The sequence below is a fragment of the Triturus cristatus genome, chromosome 1_2 (genome assembly GCF_964204655.1).
Source record: "Triturus cristatus chromosome 1_2, aTriCri1.1, whole genome shotgun sequence".
Taxonomy (NCBI): Eukaryota; Metazoa; Chordata; class Amphibia; order Caudata; family Salamandridae; genus Triturus; species Triturus cristatus.
The window spans coordinates 1,011,445,131-1,011,469,934 of record NC_140580.1 but is presented as its reverse complement, the minus strand read 5'-3'; the positions used below and the strand labels follow the sequence as shown (position 1 = coordinate 1,011,469,934).

At 47.1% G+C, this 24,804-nt stretch overlaps 2 protein-coding genes across 2 annotated transcripts in view; both read left to right on the top strand.

Moving 5' to 3' along the window:
* Window positions 1-24,804, top strand: part of LOC146868592 (uncharacterized) — an 895,771-nt gene that overhangs the window by 311,591 nt on the left and 559,376 nt on the right. The window lies entirely within an intron of this gene.
* LOC146868595 (protein Niban 2-like) overlaps window positions 1-24,804 on the top strand; it is a 299,178-nt gene that overhangs the window by 113,043 nt on the left and 161,331 nt on the right. The window lies entirely within an intron of this gene.

Below are 24,804 nucleotides of genomic sequence, written 5' to 3'. Positions count from 1 at the left end.
TTATACTCAGCAGAACTCTACGAAGTGCCTGAAATACACCGCCATGCCCTGCGGAGTTCTGCCAGTGGCGAAGTCTATCAAGCCGCGCTGCTTGCACTGATTTTAAGTTTCTGGAGTTTGTCCCACGCTGTAAAAATCAGAACGAATGGCACTCCGCATCACTCCGGAGGGCGCTACTGCTTTGAGCCGTTCAAGTAGACATTTTAGTTAGTGGCAGCTTCCTCAGTGCAAGGGGCAGATTTCTCAATGTGAGCGCTCGCGACCTGCAGCGACCTTGCTCGTTGAGAACTCTCGCCGGTAGGAGGTCTAGTGTGTGATATTTTTTTTTTCTTGCGAGCGCTCACCAACTTGATGTTGGCAAGCCGCACTAGAGAAAAAAACTCAGCTCAACGTCACTTTGCGCAGTTTTGCAGAACTCCGCACGGAGCGGAATTCTTCCCCCACCCCTAATCTAATTAACAATTTGAAGTGCAGGAAGATAATGTAATTTTCTGAGATCACATCATTTTAGTTTAAGCACCTCAATATGGAGTAGAATCCAGCTTCTCAGATTTGGAGTTTCTCACTTTAGGCACTGTCGCCAGACAATTATGTGAGCATCATTAGAGAGGGGTTTTGGCTCCAACCACATGTTGGGAGCCAGTAGTACATGTTTTGGTGGGGCAGAAGTTGTGTGCTTCCACAAAAAAGTGCTTGACCTCTAGCAGCTGTGATAATTCTATTTATTTGTCCTGCTACCTACACTTGAACTTTCAGGGGCACAAGAGCAGCTACATGGATTTTTAGGCTGGGCTTGACAATGCAGTGACGTCTTCAGACCTTTTAAACTACAGCAATATTATTCTACAGTATTTTGCTTCCCCACAAATACATATCTATTCGCCATGCTATTTGCTTGTAATGCTTCACATTATCATACAACCTTCCTTTAAAGCAAGACCTTTTCACTTGCCAATGCTTTTTTCTGTCTTTTGCCTGAGCCTAGAGTAGCGTCGCTTCTGCGTGCGCCTGCTCCATTGGTAACAAGATCTTTTGCACATTCATTTTGACCGGGAGCAGACAGAGCTGTAGCTTTCATCTAAACAACGACAAATCTTTTATCCATGCCCACATTGCCTAGTCCAGGATACCCTGTCATTGGCCATCCCTGCTTGTTGTAATTTCCTGACTCTGGATATATCCTAACAATTGCCAGAACCGGAAGCTTCCACATGTGGTGTGCAGGGGAGAGTCCCTCCTCGTGTCCAGGGTCACATTGCTATGCTGCGGCTTGACATGCGCCAAAAGCCTCAGTCACGCTGGGGGATGACCTGGGTGAGAAGCTGTTGTCTTGAAACCCCACTGGCACACTCTTCTCCCGCTCCCGGCCTGCGTCCATGCTGTGTTTAAACTTCCGCCAGCCACCATTGGTTGATTCTTGAAAACAGCTACTCCTTAGGAGCCTGATAGGCTGTATATTAATGAGGGTTTTACATCTTCATGTCAGACCATTCTGTATAGTTTTTACCAACATCTGACAGCTTATGTGTGCCTGTCAAGGGCGTGGCTTCCATTGGTGCAGCAGGTGCACTGGTACCAGGGCCCAGGGATCTGAGGGGCCCAGTGATTTCCTGTTATTTCTGTCTTGTACTGCCCAATGAGAGCCGGGAAGACCATTGTCCTTCCTTCGATTAGGTGGCGTTCTCGCTACGTCAATGGTCCCAGTATCATTGCAATGACACATGGCGCTCCGAGGCGACCGCAGTGAATTGTAGTGGTATACAGAACTCTAAATGAATAAGTCACTTGGATATTCCGTGGTGTCATGATCTGGGGCCAGAGTACTAGTCGGGTGGTTGAGGGATGTGGGGGGGAAGACAGCGCATGAGTTACTAGGACTGGAATTACTAACTCAAGACTGGAAATCCTCCCCTGTACCATCATATTATGAGCTATTCTGCTTGGAATGGGGAATATTTTGAAGACACGGTTTTATTGGCTAAAGACCTAATTGTGGATCCCGATTACATATCTAATAAAAGGCCCTTTTCCGCGCCCGTTAACCACTTGCTTAGAGCACATGGTAAATGGGTTTGAGTGGGTCATTGGAGGTGGGTCATGGGTAGCAGGTTGGGGGTTCCTGAAGCATGGGAGTTTGCTGCTATACAGGGGGTACCCTACAAGCTCCCATCGTGCAGTAGGAGGGTGTCAGGCATAGGATGGAGTGTGTTTGTGTCTTTAAACACTGTTCTATCTGCCTTTCAGTTTACTGGATGCCTTTTATGGCCATTAGTATGCGGCCCAATGTTCCCATACCCGGTACATCTGGATGGAGGACCACCGGACCTCATGTGATCGGACATCTTGTGATCAGGCAGAGCGGTATCCTAGCCAGGGACACTGCCGCTGGTGTCTGTCATGTCACTTCAGTTTCCTAGACAGCTTCCTTTCTGTCACAAGGAAGGTGTGAGCAAAGCTTGGCATCTCCTTAGAAACACTATGGAAGTGGTCTGGCTCACGGAAAAGAGGGGTGAGATCCTGGAAGGCCAAATATATCAATTAGAGGTAACCACTGGCACTGCCCATCCTAACCCTGGTCTCAGGGTTAATAAATGCAGCCAGAGTGACTGTCTCCGAAGCTTAAACGGCCTTGTCTATTTTCTGTAATTTTCACTCCGCATAATGCCTTTTCCACCTCAGCAGCAACTAGGAAGAAGAGAAGAGGTTGAGAGCTACAATGAGCCAATCATCTGATGTCAGTGGACCAATCCTGTGGTTTCATTGGGGCTGGAGGGCCCAAAGGATGCATGATGTCACTTTCGCTTTCATTTCTGTGAATTGACGTTAATGCTACAGGTTAACCTGTGACAATAGACGATGGTGGCTGACCACAGCATTTACATACCTGCCAACTAAAACAAAAAAAATGACTGTGTGAGGAGGGTCCTTGGAGGGGCCGGCGTCCAGCCTAGAAGCACCTCGGAGACCCTCTTGGCCTTGCCACACCCCCAGACCCTCTCCGCCCCCTAAAAAAGGCACAAAGTAAAGAAACTTGCTGAAGCTGGTAACGATGTCCTGGGGTGTTCTGCACACCCCTTAATCGATATCGTTCAAAGCCTCCAAAAACGAGCTTTAAATCCACTGTTTACAGTGGTATTCAGCTTGTTTTCCCTGCCACCGTGTGAAAACGGCGCCTCACCCAGTGACCGTGTGAAGGCAGCCAATATTGAGTGCCCCACAGCGGCACCATGTGAGTTGGCAGGTCTGCATTTGTTCTGCTGGGTTGTGCCCAGGGCTGGCTTTTGATGCCCGCTGCACCTAGAGTTAGAGGGGCACACACGTAGCTGACCTCCAGAGCTGCCATAACTACTGCTTTTATTCTATGTCGTGGGTTAAGCTCATTATCTCCTATGTGGCTATAAAATCTTGTTTTGTTTATGTTTCCTCTTCCTTTACCCCTTCACATAGACTCACCTCCAGTTTAGCAACTGAACAGGTGAAAGGAACAGGGCGCAAATGTGTGTTCACAGGCTTTTCATTGCTCTGATATATTCCGCCAGGGCCTGACCTATGAGCACAAAAGGGCCCACGCTAGGATCACGAATGGGAGGAGCAAATGGGAAAGGGCTGGAGGAAGATGATCAGAAGGGGGTGCTAAATTTAGCTTTGCCTAGGGCTGTCAGAGGAAAGTCTGGCCCTGGTTGTGCCACATTGCGAACATGGCCAGACTGGCCGTAGAGGGCACCGGGCGTTTCCCCGGTTGGCCACCAGGGTGGGGGTTCGGTTTTGGGCCCCTGAGGGGGTGTTTTGTTATTGAGGCCTGTATTGCATGGTCCCCTGTATCAAAATCTGCCGAAACCGGCCCTAGCAAACCGCAAAGTTGCATGCCCCCCTCCTGAGGGATGGCCGAGCAGAGTATCCGGGCCAGTTTTGGTTCTTAGTCCTGCCCTGATTGTGAATGCAGTGGCAGCATTAGCCCCTGCAGCCTCTGTGGTGCGGGTGAGGGGTCTGAGCTCCAGTGGACCCCTTCGAGCACTGTACACAGGCGGCACCTGAGAGCTCCTGACTGGGGGGGGGGCTCCATGTACTTTGCAGGGGGCCCCCTCAAGTTTCGTTACGCCACTGTGTGAATGATATGTGATATAATGTTCTCCAGATGTAGTTTAAAAGGACACTTCGAGTCAACAAGGACATCTGGGTCTAGAATCAGGAGACAGCAGAACAATATTTTTTCAAACGACATTTAGAACTTGTTATTTTATTTAAGTCAGGCGATAATGCTGCCCGCTTATTCTGAAATACACCAGTGCTGATTTATTATGTCTTTGAAATGGCATACTTTGGAGTGCATTATTCTGTATAATTCCAAGACTTCAACATAATTCTGCTCCCTGAGTAGCCTAGGGATGCCTTGGACCTTGGAAACAATCGTACCTTGTTTAGAAAGGCTGTGTTTTGTTTTTGGAAGCTGTCTGCCAGTTCATGTGCACCCTGGCTATTTTTTAATCAAAGTGGAGGATGGTTTACAGAACCTTGTTTGTTGTTTTTTGAGGCCCATTAGGAGGATAAAGCAACAGTGCACATTCTGGTGGGGAACAGGAAGGTATGAGGAGCAGTGTGATGCAAGTGGGTGCTGCTGGGAGATTGTAAACTGCATGGAGATGGGAGGGCAGTGCACAGCTAGTTGAAGTGAAGGTTCCCTCGTTGCACCATGGTACACCTTTAACAAGGTATGCAGGTGCAACCAGGGCAGTGCACCCCATTGCATACAATGCACTGCCCTCAGGGTGGCTTGCCTGCGGGCAGCGCATTAATGAAAGTTTGAAGAACCGGTTCCGTTTCTCACAGTGCAGGCAGAACCTGACAAGGGGCTGTATTATTTATAGGGCGCACTGTCCCTCTGTGCATTACGGTGCACCTTTAGCAGGGTGTGCTGGGTGCAAACCGAGGCAGTGCACCCTAGTAAATACAATCAGGGCTACTAGAATTATGCAGCAGGGAAGCACCAAGGTATGAAGCAGGGTTGACTGAATTATGCGGCAAGAAAATGCAACTATACAATGCAGCACATTGTTTGATAGCCTTACTTCATTATATTTACATTTTTACGCATAGTAAAACTGCATGAGCAAATATTCCACCTAATTAATACCAGTTTAACCACCAAATACAGAAAGGAACTTCTGAAAACTGACCAGTTAACCTTGCCGCAAGGCCTTCCACTGTGCACAAATACATTTCCAAATTTTGTAGAAACTTTTGACCGGTTTGAGATGAAAACAATATATTTTTGTCAAAGTCTGCAGATTATGGATTATGTGGTAAATGCAGCAAATCCATATTTTTGCGGGTAAAAAGCCATGGCCGCGAAATCACATAATTTCATGAGCCTTGCATATAATGCACTGCCAACAGAGCAGCCGTGAGCTCACGCCTGCTCTGGTGGTAGCACATTTGTGAAAGGCTAAACTGCTGTTTGAAGCCGCCGCTTCTCTATATGTTACGTAGTGCAGGTGGCATCGGGCCAGCACTCCCTGCATGCGGGTGCAGTCAGTGACAGCACCTGTCTTCAGAGTGATATCTGGTGGGGTCAATGGAGACCCCCTTTCGCCCCACTTTGTGGTGCACACTACGTGCGCCTCCTGATAGCTTACTTGACGCTGTGGATGGGCACAGAGACAAAGTGTTTCCCTCTATTGCACGGACCCATAACCCCACGAAAGCACAGGAGCGCCCTCTTAAGATAGCGCTGGTGGTATCCATTTTAATGAAGGGGCTGCAAAAGTGTCTACCACCCCTTCTGTAATACTCCCTTGGCCGGGGGCACACTTCTGTTGGGCCCCTGGTGCAACGTATGTAACATGGTCCCTGCTCCTGGGTTTTATGGCCATTGGGCATTTTGTCGGTAAATACCCCCTGCTTGAGCTCTGGGCAGTATTTGTGACATCACACCTGTACGAGTACATGACTATGGTTTGGTCAAATTGGCAAAGAGATATAATTAGAATGTATTGTGTTCATTGGTTTATAAAGTTATAATTAAACATCAAGAAAAATTAAACAAAAGTAGAGCAAATTCTCAATGATAACTTATTTTTATATTGCTTTTCATACTACGCTTCTGCTGTTACCTGGTTCTATGAGTCTTCAATGCTATTGCCCAATTAATCGATCAACTCCTAAAAGACAAAAAGCTGAGTAGGCCGAGCTAGGATTCAAACTTGTGACGTGCAGATTACAGAAGGCCACTGGGCCATCTTGCAATCTTTGATCGCAGCTTCCTCAGACCCATGGTTCCATAAGGCGAGGTATGGCAGCAGCCTTACGGTGCCACCTAGTCCTGGCACCGCTCTACTGCAAAAGGCCTAAAAAATGGCATTTTGCAATGAATAGGGAGTACTCCAGAAGGCAAAATACAATTTTGCCGGCACCCGTGCAAATTCTCACTCCGTTGAACCCACTATGTGATTATATGCAGACTTCTAGAAATGTTATTCCTTTTGAATAGACACCCAGGGCACTGAGTTTGTAAGGAGAAGAATGGGGCACTTATGGCTTTCCATCTCTTTCACTGTCTCTGTTCTGAGACATCAATCTCCACTCTAGAAACAGCATGTCTGTGCCAAGGTCTCTGCTTCTCTCAAATGTAACAATGCTGCGGGCAACCTGTATTTGTGGTGCGCTCAGTACATGGGCACTTACTAGCCTGGTAGCCCTCTTCCGTGCCACCCAGGCATTCTAGGCCGCAAGGGGCACTCATTGAGTGTAAGTCTTCCTGCCTGGGTCACAGTGTGCCTTTCATTTTAATGGAATTTCACAACTTTAGATGATGATATTTACAGGTACAATCGTTAACATTTTGTCAAAGTCTAAGATGTCGCTCTCCTGGACTCCTTGTCACAGATACTTTGGTCATAGGACATTCTTGTAAATATTCGTATTGTTGGAATCAGCGATACTTTAGTGTGAAGGCCGCCTCTGCAGCAGTATTCTGTCCTAGGGTTGCCAGATCCTTCTATGTCTACAGACGCCATTTTGTATTTCTAGTGTTTTTTCACTTCACAAACCAATGCTTTCTGGGATTTATAGTCTTAGTTTGAATCAATTGGACCGCTGGGGAAATATTATTTCTCAAAAGGAAGCCGAGGACTACAAACATGGCACCCCTTCCTCTCGCTCTCTTTCCTTACAGTCAGCTGATAGCCCCCACTCCCTTCCCTGTTTATGTATGAGTGGGGGCCCACTGCCTCATTCTCCTCATTGTCCAGAGTCACTTTGCATGACCTTCGACCTCAGACCCATTGTGCCCTCTCTTTGAATACCTGCCAGGCACCCAGGCGAACCCATCATCAGAAGATTCCCGATGACATCAAAGGCCATTGATAATACAGACCGTTTATTGGCCAATAAACCCTTACTGTGCCCGCCCTCCGAGTCCTGTCTGGGGTGCTTCCTTTCTGCGCCAGGGGTTGCTGCTGTCTCCTTGAAATGTGGCAGAAGAGAGAGCAGCAGGTTACAGACTGATTCCAGCAAATCATCAACTCTGGGAGCATTTGTACCCGGGGTTGGCAGATCCCACATTAATGATGGCATGTTTCAGGGAATCCCATTTGCTGGTTTAAATAAACTAAACTGAACTTTATACCATGTGCGTAGAATGGGTCTGTGACCTGTTATATTGGTGTGTTCTAAGCAAGTAATTAGAGACAAATTAATAACCGACACGTGATGCATTAAAAGAGAAACCACGAATTAAAAACAGCAATAGATCTTTATAATTTCCCATGTAGGCAAGCGCTTCACGCCCCACATAGCAGTAGTAGGCACTATTATACAAATGTTGCAACACAATGCAATGTATTTCGATATTGGAAACAGATGGAGAAGAAGAAATAAGAGAGGATGGCATAGAGTCAAGAACTAGAGGAAGAATACAAAATACCCCCTGTCAAATACCAGAAAACTTCTTTAGGAAAGTAGACAGTGAGTTGAGAACATTGCTGTAGAGGGGGGGAGGGGGGAGGGGGGGGGGGGAGCACGGATAGCACTGGCCAAACTGCAGAAAGGGGTGTACGTGGGAGGGCTAGCCATTCCAGACATTCAAAAGTACTATTGGGCCTCACAACGTATGGTGATAAATGACTGGGTCTTTGCAGATAGGAACGATCCAGCATATAGAGTCGATCACTGGGCGATGGGGGCAGACGGCTACCTGCGGGCACTATATGTTCGGGAGAGACAGTACGGTATGCCCCCACATACTCAATTAGTACAGACGACATGGACTTGGGCTTCTCGATTCCTGGGCTGGGCGGGACAGCTGACGGAGCAGACTCCTTTGAGGACCAGTGAGATGCTCCGGGAGGTGGTTCGACTACAGGGCTTCGCGAAATGGAAACTAATAGACATTGTTCGTTTAGGGGATGTGAGGCGGAGACAGGCTGTGTTGTCGTTTGCAGAGCTGCAGTCAGAATTCTAAATGGCACCCACGGAACACTATAAATATCTGCAATTGAAGCATGCGCTGGGCAGTTATTTTAAGGATGGGGATCATATCCCCGAGTATAGTATTGTTGGACCCAATTCCGGAGAAGGCATTGTCCTGTACATATAAAAAAATTGTAAACAACTCATCAGATTTATTAATCAAGGTGCGAGAGGCGTGGGAGTCCGATGTGGGACTATTAGAGGATGATGATGGGGTAGAGGCACTACAGAGTCCCAGAGAGGTGGCAATCTGGGCAAACCTTCAGATTGGTCCAACTGTGGATCCTGCATAGGTGACTACTACACCAGCACACTTATGTTTAAATTAGGACGCATCTTAACCGAGGAGTGTCTGAGGGGTGGGGGGGGGAGTACTCAGAAGGGTACGTTTTTACATATCCTGTGGGATCATACAGACATACTGGCCGAAAGTGGTCCGGATTATGTCAGACGTGTTGGAGCAGGAAGCCCCCCTGGATGGCAGATGGCATATATTGTGTGTATCTGGGAATTGAATTAGCCCAATTATCAAAGAACCTGGCTACAGGTGGCGGCAATGGCTGCTAACAGGAATATTGCAGAGGTGTGGGAGCAATTCAACCGCCTAAAGTCTCCCAGTGGAAAAAAGACTTGGACTGGTGCTGTGCCGCAGAAAGGACAATTTATGAAAGCAGGGGGTGCCCCAAGAAATGGGCGAGTCTGCAGCGATGGGAAGATTACAGGGGATTCAGAGGGGTATTGATTAGTTAGGTGGGGAGGGCGCAGGGGCTGAGTGACTTGGACTGTTGAACTCTAAAGGGACCTTTAATAAAACAACATGTTTTTGCATAATAGTATGTGTATGCCATTGAAAACGTACGTAACCCAATGTAAAATTATGATCATGTTTATGAATGCTGACTATTGTTTAATTAAAAAGAAGGTTTTAAAAAAAAAAGAACTAGAGGAAGGATTATAATATGACCCAAGAGATGGGGCAGGGACAAGATACAGAAGAAAGAGACAAAGAGTCAAGGTATTGGAAAAGATCGTCCAAAATAGGGGAGGAACAGACAAGATACAGAAGAAAGATGTGTACCACAATAAGGAGGGGCAGAGTCGACATGGAAATAAAAGCAAGGTCTACGACCAGTACAGGAGTGTCGGAGACGAGATATAGGAACATGCATTTGCAATACAATCGGTCTCGCCTTTGCGAGAGTTTCAGCTATTGGCATTGTAAATAACAATGCCTTTTATTTATGTGTTTTGAAAACCTGCAAGCGGTGCATAAACAAGCACTTTGTACTCCTAGTCCTTGCTTACGAGAAGCAAGACTGGCAGTAAAAGAGAAGGCGCAATTACTGCCAGGAAATCCTGTAGGGTTTAGCAGCAGACCTTGTCCCTTTCCCGGCGATTGTATCTGCATTAAAAAAGCAGGTCTGTGTGCAGAACTTTTCTAGGCCAGCACCTCATCCTCGCACAGGGAATAGAAAAAGTCCTCCTTGCTGGCAGAGGAAAGACCTCACCACCTCTGCCGAGACTCTGTAAAAGTAAACACTTGGCCCAGTAAACTTCACCAACAGGCAAGAAGCGCTGGTGGGTGCACTGAGCCTGCCGCCTTCAGGGGTGCGGTGACAGTCCACTCCCGGCTACAAGGGCTGAGCAGTTCGAAAGTCGTGCAGCCGCCATATGCGCTAGATAAAATAATAAAAAATAAAAAAAATCGGGTGAGCCTCGCTATAAAGAAGTTGTGCGGCAGCAATTATTGCAATTTAAACTCGGAGAAAGAAACAGAAAGAAGAACCAGGCATGTGAAAAAGAAAGTAAATTGTAAGTATGAGAAACTGAAGAAAGAAAAGTTAGGCAATAATAAAGGGGGAGAATTAGGACCCAGAGGAGAACGAATGATGAGAAACAATAATCAAAACCGTGTGTTGTCTGAAACATTACTGAATTTTCTCCAGTCCCTTTTGCCTTTCTGGGGTACTGGCCTGTCATGAAATCCTCAATCTTTGTCTCTAAACTGGTCACTCGATGTCTCCCTTTCTGTGCTATCTTGTAAAAGCGGGTGTCCAGGAAGGCAGGTCTTCCATGACCACGTCCAGGCTCAGGTCAAACATACCTCCTTGAGATTCGGCTATGGAGGTCCCAGTGATGCTGAAGGAGAAGCAGAGACCATTGGTGACGCGTCTTCCCATTCATAGAGAGCTGAGCACGTCTCGTGATTGGTGGTCGCGAATGCATAGATTTGGAGTGGGGTGAATGATTACAGGCTCTGTGTGGCGCACGCTTACTGGCTATCAAATACAGCTCCTGATCATACCAGATGGCAACCTTCTTTCTGCCTGGATCACTACAATCATCCTTCTTTGAATAAGGCTGGCGATAAGTTAAGTTTGGCCGTGTTTGTGTTCAGGGGACCATTAAGGTTCATGTGAGAAAGTCAATTGTCCATCGAGAACATGGCTCCAGGACTCCAAGTGAAACTCCAGCAACACTGCAGACACTAGGCTGTCAGTTGTGTGTGATGTCCTCGGTGCGACAGCCGTCCCTATTACTGTATGGTTCAAGAACAGGTAAGGAAAGGGTTACTTCTTATTTGAGAGGCAATCCTGTGCAACCTGGGAGTTCCAAATGGTTGTAAATGCAGCATATTGTACAGACAGGTTCTGGGGCATTTGAAGCAATGCTGGGATCTGCAGCCTCTACTGGGTGTAACTGCTGAGTGGTGTTAGGGTAGGTCCAGGGATGTCGGAATGTTTGGGGTCCGCATCTCCTAGAAGAGGATGTTAATACTGAGTAATGGAAATGTAAGTTCCTGGGGTCAGCATGCTATGGTCAGGAGCACAAAATACTGATCCTTTTAGGTTCAGAAAGCTGCTTGAAAGGTGTCTTTTCTAATTGGTGCAACTTTTCACAGTTTTGACGGGACACTTTCAGCCCAGTGGCAGGACACCGTTGGGGGCCGTTTGAGCTCAGTCAGTGCTATTAGCTGAACACGATATAACATAACAAAGCAGCTCTAAATGCAGAGTTCTGGAGAGGGAGGTACCGAGGCCTCCGAATGTTTGGGGCCCAGAGCAGCGGTCGCTGCATAGCTCCTTGTTCAAGGGTAGTGGTGGGGTCGGGGCAAGGAGCGTGAGACTTTTCATGCTCAAGCAGCCTGCCCCTCCCCCCCCTTCCCCCCTCCTCTTCGCTGCCTCGGAGGTACTGGAACCTGGAACTTTGCCACGTGCCTCTTCTGCCAAAATACGAATACTCATTCCCAAGCATTGGGGCAGGCTGGGAAATGTGCAGCCTCCTTTCTGTGTGACACCTCCTACCCCATACGTCCCCTACGACATCTTCACAGTTCCTTCGTTAAAGTGCCTAATAAATGCAACAGCTCCCGCAGTGGGTCTCCCGAGCTCCCCCCCCCCCCCCTCCGTCTGAAGCTTTTGCCAGCCTCCCCTTGTGCCAGCCAGGTGCCTTCTGTGACAGCACCGTCTTGTGTTTGAATGACCCCTCCTTGGTAGTGTAGCTGAACATGTTTGTCTTTCATAGTATTTTAATTAATGCAGTTGAAGTGCTTCGTTTTTAATCCTGTGGTACTCACTCCTTAAACAAAAAATACTATGGCTCACTCTGTTGTTTTAGAACACCCCTTGTTAATACTGTGGCACCCACTCTTATATTAGAAAGCCCATTTTTGTATACAGTGGCAACCCACTCTTGTGTTCGAACGTCCCTTTGTTCATACTGTGGCATCCGCTTCTGCGTTCATGCGCCCCCCCCCCTTTTAATGCTGTGTTGGAACACCCCATCGCTAATACTGTAGCACCCACACTTGTGTTTGAATGCCCCTTTGTTAATACTGTGGAACCCAAACATTTTTTCAAACACCCCTTTGTTAATACTGTGGCACCCACTCCGTGGTTCGAATGCCCCTTGTTAATACAGTGGCAGCGCATCTTGTGCTCGAATGTTCCTTCGTTAATCATGTGGCTCCCTATCATCTTTTAGAACGCTGCTCCTTCCTTGATACAGTGGGAGCCCCCACTTCTCTTCGGATGCCACTTCTGATACAGTGGGAGCCCCCACTTCTGTGTGAATGCCGCTTCTGATACAGTGGGAACCCCCACCTCTCTTTGAATGCCACTTCTGATACAGTGGGAGCCCCCACTTCTCTTCGAATGCCACTTCTGATACAGTGGGAGCCCCCACTTCTCTTTGAATGCCACTTCTGATACAGTGGGAGCCCCCACTTCTCTTTGGATGCCACTTCTGATACAGTGGGAGCCCCCACTTCTCTTCTCTTTGAATGCAACTTCTGATACAGTGGGAGCCCCCACTTCTCTTCGAATGCCACTTCTGATACAGTGGGAGCCCCCACTTCTCTTTGAATGCCACTTCTGATACAGTGGGAGCCCCCACTTCTCTTTGGATGCCACTTCTGATACAGTGGGAGCCCCCACTTCTCTTCGAATGCCACTTCTGATACAGTGGAAGCCCCCAATTCTCTTCTCTTTGAATGCAACTTCTGATACAGTGGGAGCCCCCACTTCTCTTCGGATGCCACTTCTGATACAGTGGGAGCCCCCACTTCTCTTCGAATGCCACTTCTGATACAGTGGAAGCCCCCACTTCTCTTCTCTTTGAATGCAACTTCTGATACAGTGGGAGCCCCCACTTCTCTTCGAATGCCACTTCTGATACAGTGGAAGCCCCCACTTCTCTTCTCTTTGAATGCAACTTCTGATACAGTGGGAGCCCCCACTTCGCTTTGAATGCCACTTCTAATACAGTGGAAGCCCCCACTTCTCTTCTCTTTGAATGCAACTTCTGATACAGTGGGAGCCCCCACTTCTCTTTGAATGCCACTTCTGATTCAGTGGGAGCCCTCACTTCTCTTTTCTTTGAATGCCACTTCTGATACAATGGGAGCCCCCACTTCTCTTCTCTTTGAATGCCACTTCTGATACAGTGGGAGCCCCCACTTCTCTTCGGATGCCACTTCTGATACAGTGGGAGCCCCCACTTCTGTGTGAATGCCGCTTCTGATACAGTGGGAACCCCCACCTCTCTTTGAATGCCACTTCTGATACAGTGGGAGCCCCCACTTCTCTTTGAATGCCACTTCTGTTACAGTGGGAGCCCCCACTTCTCTTCGAATGCCACATCCTTGATACAGTGGAAGCCCCCACTTCTCTTTGAATGCCATTTTATTAATACTGTGGCAGCCCCCTTTTCTCTTTGAATGTCACTTCTGATACAGTGGGAGCCCCCACTTCTCTTTGAATGCCACATCCTTGATACAGTGGGAGCCCCGCTCCTCTTTGAATGCCACATCCTTGATATGGGGGAGCCCCCACTTCTCTTCGAATGCCACATCCTGGATACAGTGGGAGACCCCACTTCTCTTTGAATGCCATTTTATTAATACTGTGGCAGCCCCCTTTTCTCTTTGAATGTCACTTCCTCTTTATTGGGCCAATTCCTTCTTTTGTTAGAATTACCCCCTCTTAAAGCAGTGTTAGCCCCCACTCCTAATTGGATGATCTTTAATTAACAGTGTGGCAGCCCCTTCTGTGTTTGAATAAGGCTGCACCTCTCGTATTAGAGCGAAAAAGCCCTAATACTGTTTTAGTCATACTGTGGCAGCCCCATTTTGTCACAAAAATGTCCTTAATTCCATTGCAATCACCTCTTGTGTTAGAATGAGGCTTTGTTTATAATGTGCCAGTTCCCTTTTTGTCCTAGAATATCCACTCCTGATCCTGTGGCACCCACCACCTTCTTGTGTTAGGATGGTCCTAACCTGTCCCGTCTTCAGTACTGTAGCAGCCTCCTTTTTGAATTCGATGGACCTTCTTTAATACTGTGGCAGGCATCTTTGCCCTAGAATATCCCCTACTTAATCCTAACTGTGTAGCCTCCCGCCCCCCTTGTGTTAGAAATTAGAATGATTCTGTCCTTTCCTTAATGCTGTGGCATCGCACTTTTGTGTGACCCCCTCTTTATTACTGTGGCAACACTCATTTTGTAATAGAATGGCCTTTGTTTAATACTTTGGTTAACCTTTCTGGGTTTTTTTAAATCTCAGAATGACCCTTATTTAATACCGTGGCAGCCCCATTTGTTCTAAAGCCATCTTTAATTATGTGGCAGCCTCCTTTGTTTTAGAATGACCCTTCTTTAATACTGTGGCCGCCGCCTTTGTTTTAGAATGACCCTTTTTTTAATAATGTGGCAGCCTCCTTTGTCTTAGAATGACCCTTCTGTAACATGGGGGTAGCTCCTTTGTCTTGGAGCTATCCTCCTTTAATGCAATGTCAGCCCCTATAGTCTTACACCATTCTTTAATTATGCGGCAGCCCCCTTTGTCTTGGAATGCCTCTTCATTGCTGTGTCTTGAAATGCCACTTGTTTAGTACTATGGCTGCCCTTCACTGTCTGGATGCCCACTGCTCAGAGCCACCGCGCCTCATATTAACATTTTCCTGTCCTAAAGAGCAAGATGGGAGACAGCTCATGGGTTAGACCGCTCCTATTCCCTCCCGTGAAGCTCCGCCCCTTTTGTTAGACCGCCACCCCTCTCCCACGTGGCCGAGGGGTCTCTCCAGCTCCCCTTGGCTGCGATCCCTCCCTGGATGGCGAGAAGCAGCAAAGACTGGCTTAATTCCACGCACTGCGACCCAAGGCCTGTGAGAACAAGGCGTCTCAGACGTTAACTCTCTCAGCGCAGCAGCTGCTTCCTGTCTGTGCAGAAACCCCCAGAGGATGTCCCGACCCTTTGTCTGCCTCCAGCATTCCATGGGCAGAGAGGAAATGCTCTCTAGAAGTGTCCCCCCTGCACTTAATATAGCTCTTGAAGCCGATGCTTAGCCCATTACTAAGCACTTCCATTTGTACATAAACTAACCGAGCAAGGCACACAGAGAGAATGGGATCCGCCCAGGGTCACACAGTAAGGTCAAGTAGGGAAGTTGAAATTAAATACAATAAGGTCAAGTGGGGAAACTGAAATTAATCTCATGCGTCGCAGTACAACAGCCGGCAGCTTAGCCACTAGTCTCTGCTCATGAGGCAGGGACCTGTTGGGGCCTGCAGATGAGCTGGGTACCAGTCAATCATTTGTTCCAGAGGTTGCGGGTGGTCTGTGCCATCACTCGCGACTGGGGACCACGACATGTTTCATCATCAGACTTTGAACCAAAGCAGAACGAGAAAAGCAGAAAAGGGGAGAAACGAGGAGGAAGAGAAAGATAGGAAAACTGTGGGTAAAGATAAAGTATGGATGGAAAAACCTGCAGGTGTGAGATAAAGAGAGAGGAACAGTAGGGTGTTGGAAGAGGCATGGAGTGAAATCCAGGCTATGCAGCCTTGGTACATTGGAAAACCGCCTCGCAAGAATAACTTTGGTATTCTGTATTTTAAGTTACGCACCATGACTTACCTCCCGGTTTACGAATTCCCATGATCTGCATAAAGTGCTTCTCTCTGGTTCGACGTCATTCCTTACACTTATCTCGCCCTCTGTATCGGGGTCTAGAAGGGAGTTCATTCTCAGTTTTGTCCCCCCAAGCCCTGGTTGTCCTGTCTTCTACCATCATTGCACAGATTTCTATGGATGACGAGTGATCCGGGGAGTTGGCAGGGTTCCTCTCCATGAGATGCATGTCCAGTGAGTCACTGGGTGAGGATGTGGCTGACTGTACTGATGGCCCCATCCCTCCAAGGGCAGTCCTTGTGCTGGGAAAGTGCTGGACTTGCGGTGAACTGGGCTGCGTCCAGTTGCTTGGTCTCCTACGACGCTACTTGTCTTCGACAAACAAGCCTCTTCGGGCATCAGGATGGAAACCAGCCTCAGCCTAAAAGAGGAGGATCCTGGAACGTGACGACCAAGCCCTAGCCACAGTGAGGAGGGGTGTCTTAAGGATTTTGGGGGCCATGGGCAAGCATATTTTGGGGTCCTTGTAAGGAATTTATGATCTTATTTCAGCTCTTCCATGCCCTTAAAGGCCGAATATCACTGACCGTGCACAGACACACTTGTCCAAATTCTAAACGTGTTTACATCTAATATTCAGGGATAGTGATGTGTGTTTTCAATATTGTAACACAGCAGCTGCTCATGAGTATTAATGCAAATAATCTCCTTGACACTCTCCCACTCTCATATGTGAGGTCTTGATTTGATCTAAAAAACTATTTTACGGATGTTGCATGAAACATAAACACAACATTTCTCTACAAAATGTAGTAGACACACAAATCACCCAAAATGTAAATAAAGTAAAGGCAAAGTGGTATTTAAAACAATCTGTTTAAGAATCATTCAATGTCATCAGGACAAGACACTGCAGAATAGAGCTGGTTCTATCAGCAACAACCCACCCACCCACCGAAAGACTGTGGCCTTGGGCCAGAGCCCACTTTACTCTTGCCTTTAAACGTCTCTGCCAGGGAGTCCATGCAATACCTGCCCAAACAAAGGGCAAGGGTCCTAAGGACGCATCAGCCGCTAGCCCAGAAAACATGGGCCAATACAGGGAGCTTAACCCCTGATGAAAGGAAGCAGTTATGGGTTGACCACTGGGCACTTGCTCATGAGGAAATGAGGAAGGAAACCAGTAGCCAAAAGACCTTGCCTCCAAGTAAAGGGAGCAGGAAAACTGTGACTGTGGCTAAGAAATGTTGGCATATAGTCCCAGTGGCAACTTAGGGCCCTTCTTCCCATTTAAGATGCCCTAAATATTTATGCTTAAATGCAGTGTTCTTCGAAATACACTTCTTTCAATGATTGTAAGGCAGAGTGACATCGCCCACTTGACCATCCCACTATTGAAAAAAAAACAATAAATTAAACAAATAAACACTTCAATATTTTGATTCTTTTAGACCATCTTGTAGTTAGTCTTGGCTATGCTTGGGTTAAAAATTTTTAGGTCTGGCTTAGATTCAGCTTTGGTTGTCTTGTTTCGTCAGCCTCATGTTTTCCCCAAAAATCATAAAAAATACTTTCATACCTACTTACAGGGGATTTTATTCAGCCCTCTTCATCCATTCGTCTGTTCAGGTGCCAATCACATTTTGGTTTCGCCCACCACAGCATACAGCAAGGAGCAATGGGTCAGCCCACTTCATCCATCCTCCCACTTGAAATTCGTCCACAAAAGAATCTGGTATTTAGCCAGACCACATTTGTACAGCTACCTGAAATGGAGTGTATTTCTAGTGCCAGCACTGGCACTGAAGGGCTGCTGGGCCCTTCATGAATTTTTATTTAACTTTATATTTCTGCTAATAAATTCTCACGCAACCTCCTCCCAAAAGTGGGTCAGATTCTTCCATGGAACAAAGTGTACAGACTGCACAGTGAGCTGCCTGGCATGCTTCAAAAGAGACTCAGTCTGATAGGTTTTTTTTTAGTTTAGAGTGGTGCTACGTTTATGCTTAAGTAAAGTTCTCTCTTCCCGAATGCGTGTTTTTTAAAATTGCGCATTCCATTGTTTCTTTTAGTTTCAGTGTTTGTAGCTCGCCCGTTTTTGATTTCATTGTGAAATTTTGGTGCAGGCAACCGGTTTTCCTTTGGAAAAGCCTTCTATGGGAGACATGGTAACCTTGGCAGCTGAAATCTGGCCCTGCTAGAAAAACATAGCTCTCTTTGTCTCTCTTACTCGCGCTCTCTCTCTTTCTCTCTCTCTCCAGGTCTATTTTGAAAACAGAACATGCTATATATAAAAACTGAGCTCTACCATTTACCGAGTCTAAAAATAATAAATGCTGACACATGACAATAAATAATATCATATTAAATTAAAAAAAAAGTTTAAGTAAACGTTCTGTTCTAAAAAGGGACAGTTACCATACACAGCCCCTCTGGGTCTTGAACTGAATCCAGCTTTGCTTTTGGTGACTCATAAGAGCCCTCAGTGCATGCAAGACTGTCCATAAAAAGGATTAAAGGGCGTGATCCACCTTAGCTGTCTTCAGCCTCATAAGGGAAAATATGCCCTGACACTACTCTCTGCCTTAGACTGCCCGCAATGCCAAGGAGAAACCCCTAGTAGGCTGACGACTAGAGGGCACCTTTCGAACTAGATAGACAGGGGCGTCCACTCCCTAGCCTGTAGAGTCCTGGAAGGAGCTCTGAGCAAGTGACTTACAGCTTTCCTAAATTTACTTTTCCTACAGACACTTACATGGTGTGTGGCAGCGAAGGAATAATGTTCCTGTAGTAGACGTAAAGTATTGGAACAGTTCCCGAATTTCTTTTGAGAATTGCCTTTAAAATCTGTGGCATTATATCCAAAAAAATGGGAAATTGTGCTGTAAAAGAAATCCTTTAGCCCCAGTTGAAAAACATCTGGCAGTAGGCTCACACTTGCGTGGCGTTCTTGCTTGGTGATATAGGGACTTGTATTACGACATTATACAGGGTTGCCTTAAGCTTTCGGCCCATCCCTGTTCGCATTGTTGTTAAAACATTCAATTAACTTCATTTTTAGGGTTTTTCAACCAAGAAAATCAATTTTTCACAAAAAAGCCTCCTCCCTCCCTTGAGGGACTCTCGTTCTCCTCCATTTCATGTCAGCCATTCCTGGACTTGGTATTATGTTTAAGAATGACAGGCTGCACCCGAGGCAGAGATTCTGTGTGCAGCCTAAAATCCAGTGGCAGCTCCTCCGCTAGGGCGGAGGAGCGTCGCCCCACTGCCTTGAAGCAGTAAAAAAAGGAAAAAATAAAATGATAACGTAATTTTATTATCAATTTATTTTGCCCTTGTGCTGCGGCAGCTTTGGGTGAGGGGGCGGGGCTGCAGAGCAGGGGAGGAGTGGTAGCACCCTCTTCAGTGCGCAATGACTATTTGGCCGGCCTTCTCGGGCCGCCCAAAACAGTCATACGTACTTTCCCTGTTCTCCATGGAGGCTGAATTACAGCCTGCATGGAGCACATGTCCACAATCCCAGTCAGGGGCGTAACACCGGCCTCTGCAGCCCCAGCAGTGCGGGAGACCCCCTCAGCACTGCACTTCAGCCGGAGAGCTCCTGATAAAGTCCAGACGGGGACCCTCCACGTACCTTGCAGGGGGGCCCCCCTCAATTGTCGTTATGCCACTGATCCCAGTCCCTGGCTGAGCGCCGAACCACAGTGCTCAGACCAATCACAACGCTGCATTGTAGTGTGGTGATTGCTTAGGGGAACCTGGGTGCTTACCAATCACAACACTGCATTGCAACGTTGTGATTGTTCAGGGGATCCTGTCTGGGCTTCCTGGAGTCCAAGAAGGAGAGCAGGAGGAGAGAGGCAGAACCCGGCGGCAAGATAAGTATGTTTTTTTTAAACTTAATTTAACATTGTGCCCCTCCGCCCTTTGCACCCCCGTCGCCACCCGCGAGCTGTGCCGGCTGCCACTGCTAAAATCTACCTACGGTTAGACGAGGCTGTAAATGCCGCTTAAACAATTAGGAGTGCAGAACAGTGGAGTAGCAGGGGGGCTGGAATCAAGCTTTCATGTTAAAAGTGAATGTTGGCAGCGCCACTCCACCACCCCTCCCCCGCCCCGCGTCACTACAACTTGGATTAAGTTGAGAGATGCTTTTTAGTGAACAATATTCGTATGTCTTGCATTGTCCCTTGCTGGGCATAAAAAGTTCATTCAGTTTCGTTTTCTTTTCTTTCGAGTGAGTTTAGTTTTGCTTTTGAATAGTCCTGATGACCTAGCTACATAGTCTTGAGGTCTCTTAGAATGAGTGGGGTGGGCCTCTCCACTGAGATGTTTATCCCTAGGTGGCATGTTCTCATCTTTGTTGCTCTGTCAGCAAGATTTAGTTGAATGGTCTTATGTTTGGAGTCTTCTGTTTCTGGTGGGCACCACTCTCTTGGCTCCCCCAGTGGCCAGTCTTCAAACTCTGGCTCCCAAGGAGCTCGCTGGGCCAGGACTGGGCTGAAGTTATACAAAAAGCTTTAATTGACCCCCTGCATAGGCTTGATTAAAGTTTGAGGTGTGCTAAATCTGTATAAAGCAATGCTGTGGCTATAAAACTAAAACATGAGACATATGGTTCAGCTAGAAAATCAGGGATAAAGTAGGAATGGGAAAAGCTTCAGGGCTGGATTACAGGGGGCAAGACGGGCAGTCTCCTGGTTGGCCTGTTCCTATCCTCTTAATGTCCCTCTAGTCATTGTCACAGATGCTGTGGCCAATGTCTCATAATATAAGACATAGTAATGAACCGCGTTTGCTTCCTGGAATTGCGCCTCCCATGGACTTCACTGACCCTTTGTGTTATTTTTCACCTAGGAGGTGTTGCTTTCGGTAGTGGCGTAACGATAATTGAGGGGGCCCCCCTGCAAGGTACGTGGAAGGGCCCCCTCTGGACTCTATCAGGAGCTCCCCGGCCTAAGTGCAGTGCTGAGGGGGCCCCCTGGAGCTTGCCCCCCCCCGCACTGCGAGGGATGTGGGGGTCTGTGTTACACCCTGATTGAAAGCTCGGTGACCGTGGTCATTGGCCACCACAATCCTGAGGGTGGGGCTTCCTGTTTCATGGGTCTGAGCAGGAATGTCCTGAAAGAGGCCATTCCGGCCTCTAGCCGATGCCCTAGTCCACCAGTTCAGATATTCTGGGAAGGGCATCTGCTGGGCTGCAGCTGCCTCTTTTAAAGCATTTATGTGTTGAATCTGTATGTGGAATATTCCAAATTTACCAACATGGGTTCTAGTGTGACTGGTACCAGGGTTCCTCAGATGGCATCGCCTCGCAAACGCCATAATGAAAGGCCACAGGAATTCCAAGGTAGGATATCCCGCCAGGCGAAACTAATCTTGGTTGGAGACACTTTTAGGTAACATTCTATCTGGGGATGGCGTCAGACTGTATAAAACGTATAATTTACATTCAGTAATTTAATTGGACCTGCGAATGATGCATTTGTAATATATTTATTTAGATATCATAATGTTCAGTAGTGCCTATGTTTCCAGGCGTTGCCTTGTTATGCAGTTTGAAGTCTGAGTTTGCGAGTTGTGGGTCTACTCAATTGCAGAGTGTCCCAGGGGTGGTCTAGGAGATGTCAGTGTACTTAATATTGCTTGCTTGCCAGTACTTTACTGGCATGTTTGGGACTTTTAGATAAAGAGTGACAAAAATATTTCATGACAATCCGCATAAGGAGGGGGTAAAGATCGCATTTTTATCAACAATTTTCTTTTTTAATCTTTACAAATCCCTATTGTAGAGAATAGCAATATCTAATATATTGCTATTGGAAAAATTCACGCTTTTGTAAACGTATAAAAAATGGCTGCTACAACAAGTACACAAAATGGTGCAAAGCAAATTTAGAGACCTATAAGGCCACCTGGTTGTATGAGAAAAATGTAACCCATCTCTAAGTGAAGAGAGTGCAGAAGGCCAGATGTTGGAATAAGTGGTGCTTAAAAAATTATTGAAATTCTCTTCCAACTCATTGAAAGTGTGCTTTTGTGATGAGTGTTGACGTGTTTCTATCGGAATTGCTGGCCAGGCCTTTTTATCAGGTCAAGTGTTTATTTTGCTCGCATATAAAGTAGTGACTTTTGTGAAAGTAGCAGTCCCACTGGAACAGATCTCTACTCATCTGGCGGTCCTTGGAGCCTTCAATTGTGGTGCCCTGCTTTGAAGTGACTCTTGGTCCAATTTCACTGTTTGGACACGCATTTGGAACATCATCAAAGCTCCCTGTGTTAAAGCATATCTTAATTTTCTGCCGCTGAATTGTGCTTTGTACATTCCCTGCTCTTTCAACCTCTTGATATTTTTCAAGTATGCGATGTCTCTCTGCAATCCTAGATCAGAACCTTTGTGGCAGCTAGTAGACTTTTTCCAGCTTTTGAATTTTGATGTAGCAGGGCGCAAGGGGAGGCCATTGCATTGGTGTTTGAAGAGTAAGATCTGGGGTGAAAAAGTCATTCAAACCATCACATGTGTTCCTCCTTGTAACAAGTGCACATCATGCCATGATGTGCATCTGTGTAAGCATGGAGCACTGGTCCTGTTTGATGCACGACCATGCTTTGACCTTTTGCACGAGGAGCTACTTCATCCTTGCAACCAGCCATGTGGCTCTTTCCCATTCTAGTTTAAGGCAGGCAGAAGCAGTAAGGCAGAAGGTCCAAACGGCACTATTTTGTGATGGTCGCTCTAAAACTGAGCAGCGCTTGGGCATCCCGTAGACAACATAGCAGCAGAATTAAGCAGGTCCAACCAAAGGAAGCCCTCTCAGTTCAACCTCTGGGCAGGCAGCACAAGAAGAAGATGCAATATAGCCTGTGTGTGTTCTTGCACCTCCCAATGCCCCTTCACTAACTTTTGGCAGCTCTAGATTCTTCTCTATGTATTCGTTGTCTGTGATGTGTCTGTATGTGAGGGACGCTTGCACTGCTACAGCCATGTTGTAACTGTACTGTATATTGGGGAGGCTTACACTGCTGCTGCCATGATGTATGAGGGAACCTACCAATGAGGATACTCGTGCTGTGCGGGGGCAGGTGTGTGTGTGTGTGTGTGTGTGTGTGTGTCTGTTTTAGCTTAACTCGCTGCCTACCACATTACCCATGATCTCAGTTTATAAGAGGTGATTGTGCTGCTGGTTGTCTTGTCCCTGCTCGGTGGATTTAATCTTGAACTGTTGCTGATTGTGCTGCTTGTGCCCTTGCTTTGCTGGTTCAGACTGCACAACTGCTGTACCTGTTCTGTGAGGGAGGGAAACTTGCAGTGCTGTTGCTTGTGCTGTACGGGGAGAAGTGGGTATGTGTGTTTAACTTACCCTATTGGTGGCCACAGTATGCAAGGTCCTGCTTGCACATCTACCGTATCTTTCCTATATGTGTTAATGAAGTCTAAGCTGCCAGCAGGGGGCACTATGTAAATGCTGGGCCTTGCCACGTTTTTAAAGGTAGACATGAGCACTGCTGGACTTCTCATACTTCTGGCGTCTCATGGTGTAGATACGAATGTACACTGTCTTGGTGATTGAGGCTAAGAATGGCAAGGTTTTATTTACAATGGCCACTACACAATGAGGTTGCCTCAATCTGGTTGTTTAAAGTGTTGAATGCCTGACCCTGGTTTTCTCCGGTTGATTTATAATCTTACTTTAGAGTTTGTGAAGGTAATTGTGCTGGCCTGGAAGCCCGCTTAGGTCCTAGTCCGCTTCTCTTCAGTATGCTGCTGCTGATGGCTTCTGACATTCGCGCTACACGGAGTTCATATTGGCATTGGGAATCACTACATATCTTAGAATGGCGGAGCTGGGAACGGTACTAGCCAGGAGTCAGATTGACATCCGTTGGGTGTCTGACAGGGCTCCAAGACCCGAAGCTTGGAAGAAGGCTTTGATTGAATGAGCGGTGGTGGATGAATACCACCTGAAACCGACAAGGAGGGACGAAAGATGGACTGAGGACATTGCTGAACGGGCTGAGATGCTAGTTAAGTTAGAGCTTCCGAATAATAGACCACTCCGAATCTGATTATGTGAACTAATGATTCTACTGGGAAGAAGCAAAACAGTGTATACATGTATGCAATATATAAAACGAAGAGTCTTGGGGAACAGGTTGCATGTGACATGACGAAGGAAGCAATTGTGCGGGTGGGGTGGGAGTTGTGGCAGGTTCATGTGGAGCAGACAGTGGAGCAGACACGTGCATACTAATGTGATTTGTGTGTCCTTCTTTTTCCTTTCTATTTTTTTATATAAAATAGTAGAGTTTCTCAAAAAAGGAACTTATTGCATATTTTAAATACATTGGTGAGAACTTTATCAAATATTAAGTATGCAATTATTACAATACAAAGGATCTGAAGTTCTTATGATTTAATGTGCGTGTACAAATACCATTACTTAACTGATCACTTTTGTTGTGAACTATGAGAAGGTGGCAAATTTGCAGGATCTTCAAGTGGATCCCCACCGAAACAAGAAGGGCAGTCACCCAGGTCCTAGTCAGCAGTAGAGTGGACTACAGAAACGCACTCTACACAGGATCCCCGGCCAAACTCCTGAAACGCATCCAGAACTCCTCTGCATGCCTGATCCTTGACATCCCTCGCCGCAGCCACATCCCTCCCCACCTGAGAATCCTGCTCTGGCTCCCTGTCAACAAGAGGATAATCTTTAAACTCCTCACCCACGCACACAAGACACTCCACAACACCGGACCACCGTACCTCAACAGCCGACTCAGCCTCTACACTCCCCCACCCGCCAGCTCTGCTCTGCAGACCGCGCCCTCGCCACCGTCCCCTGCATCCGAAGAGTGACCGGCGGCGGCAGATCATTCTCCCACCTCGCCGCCAAGACATGGAACACCCTCCCCATTCGCCTGCG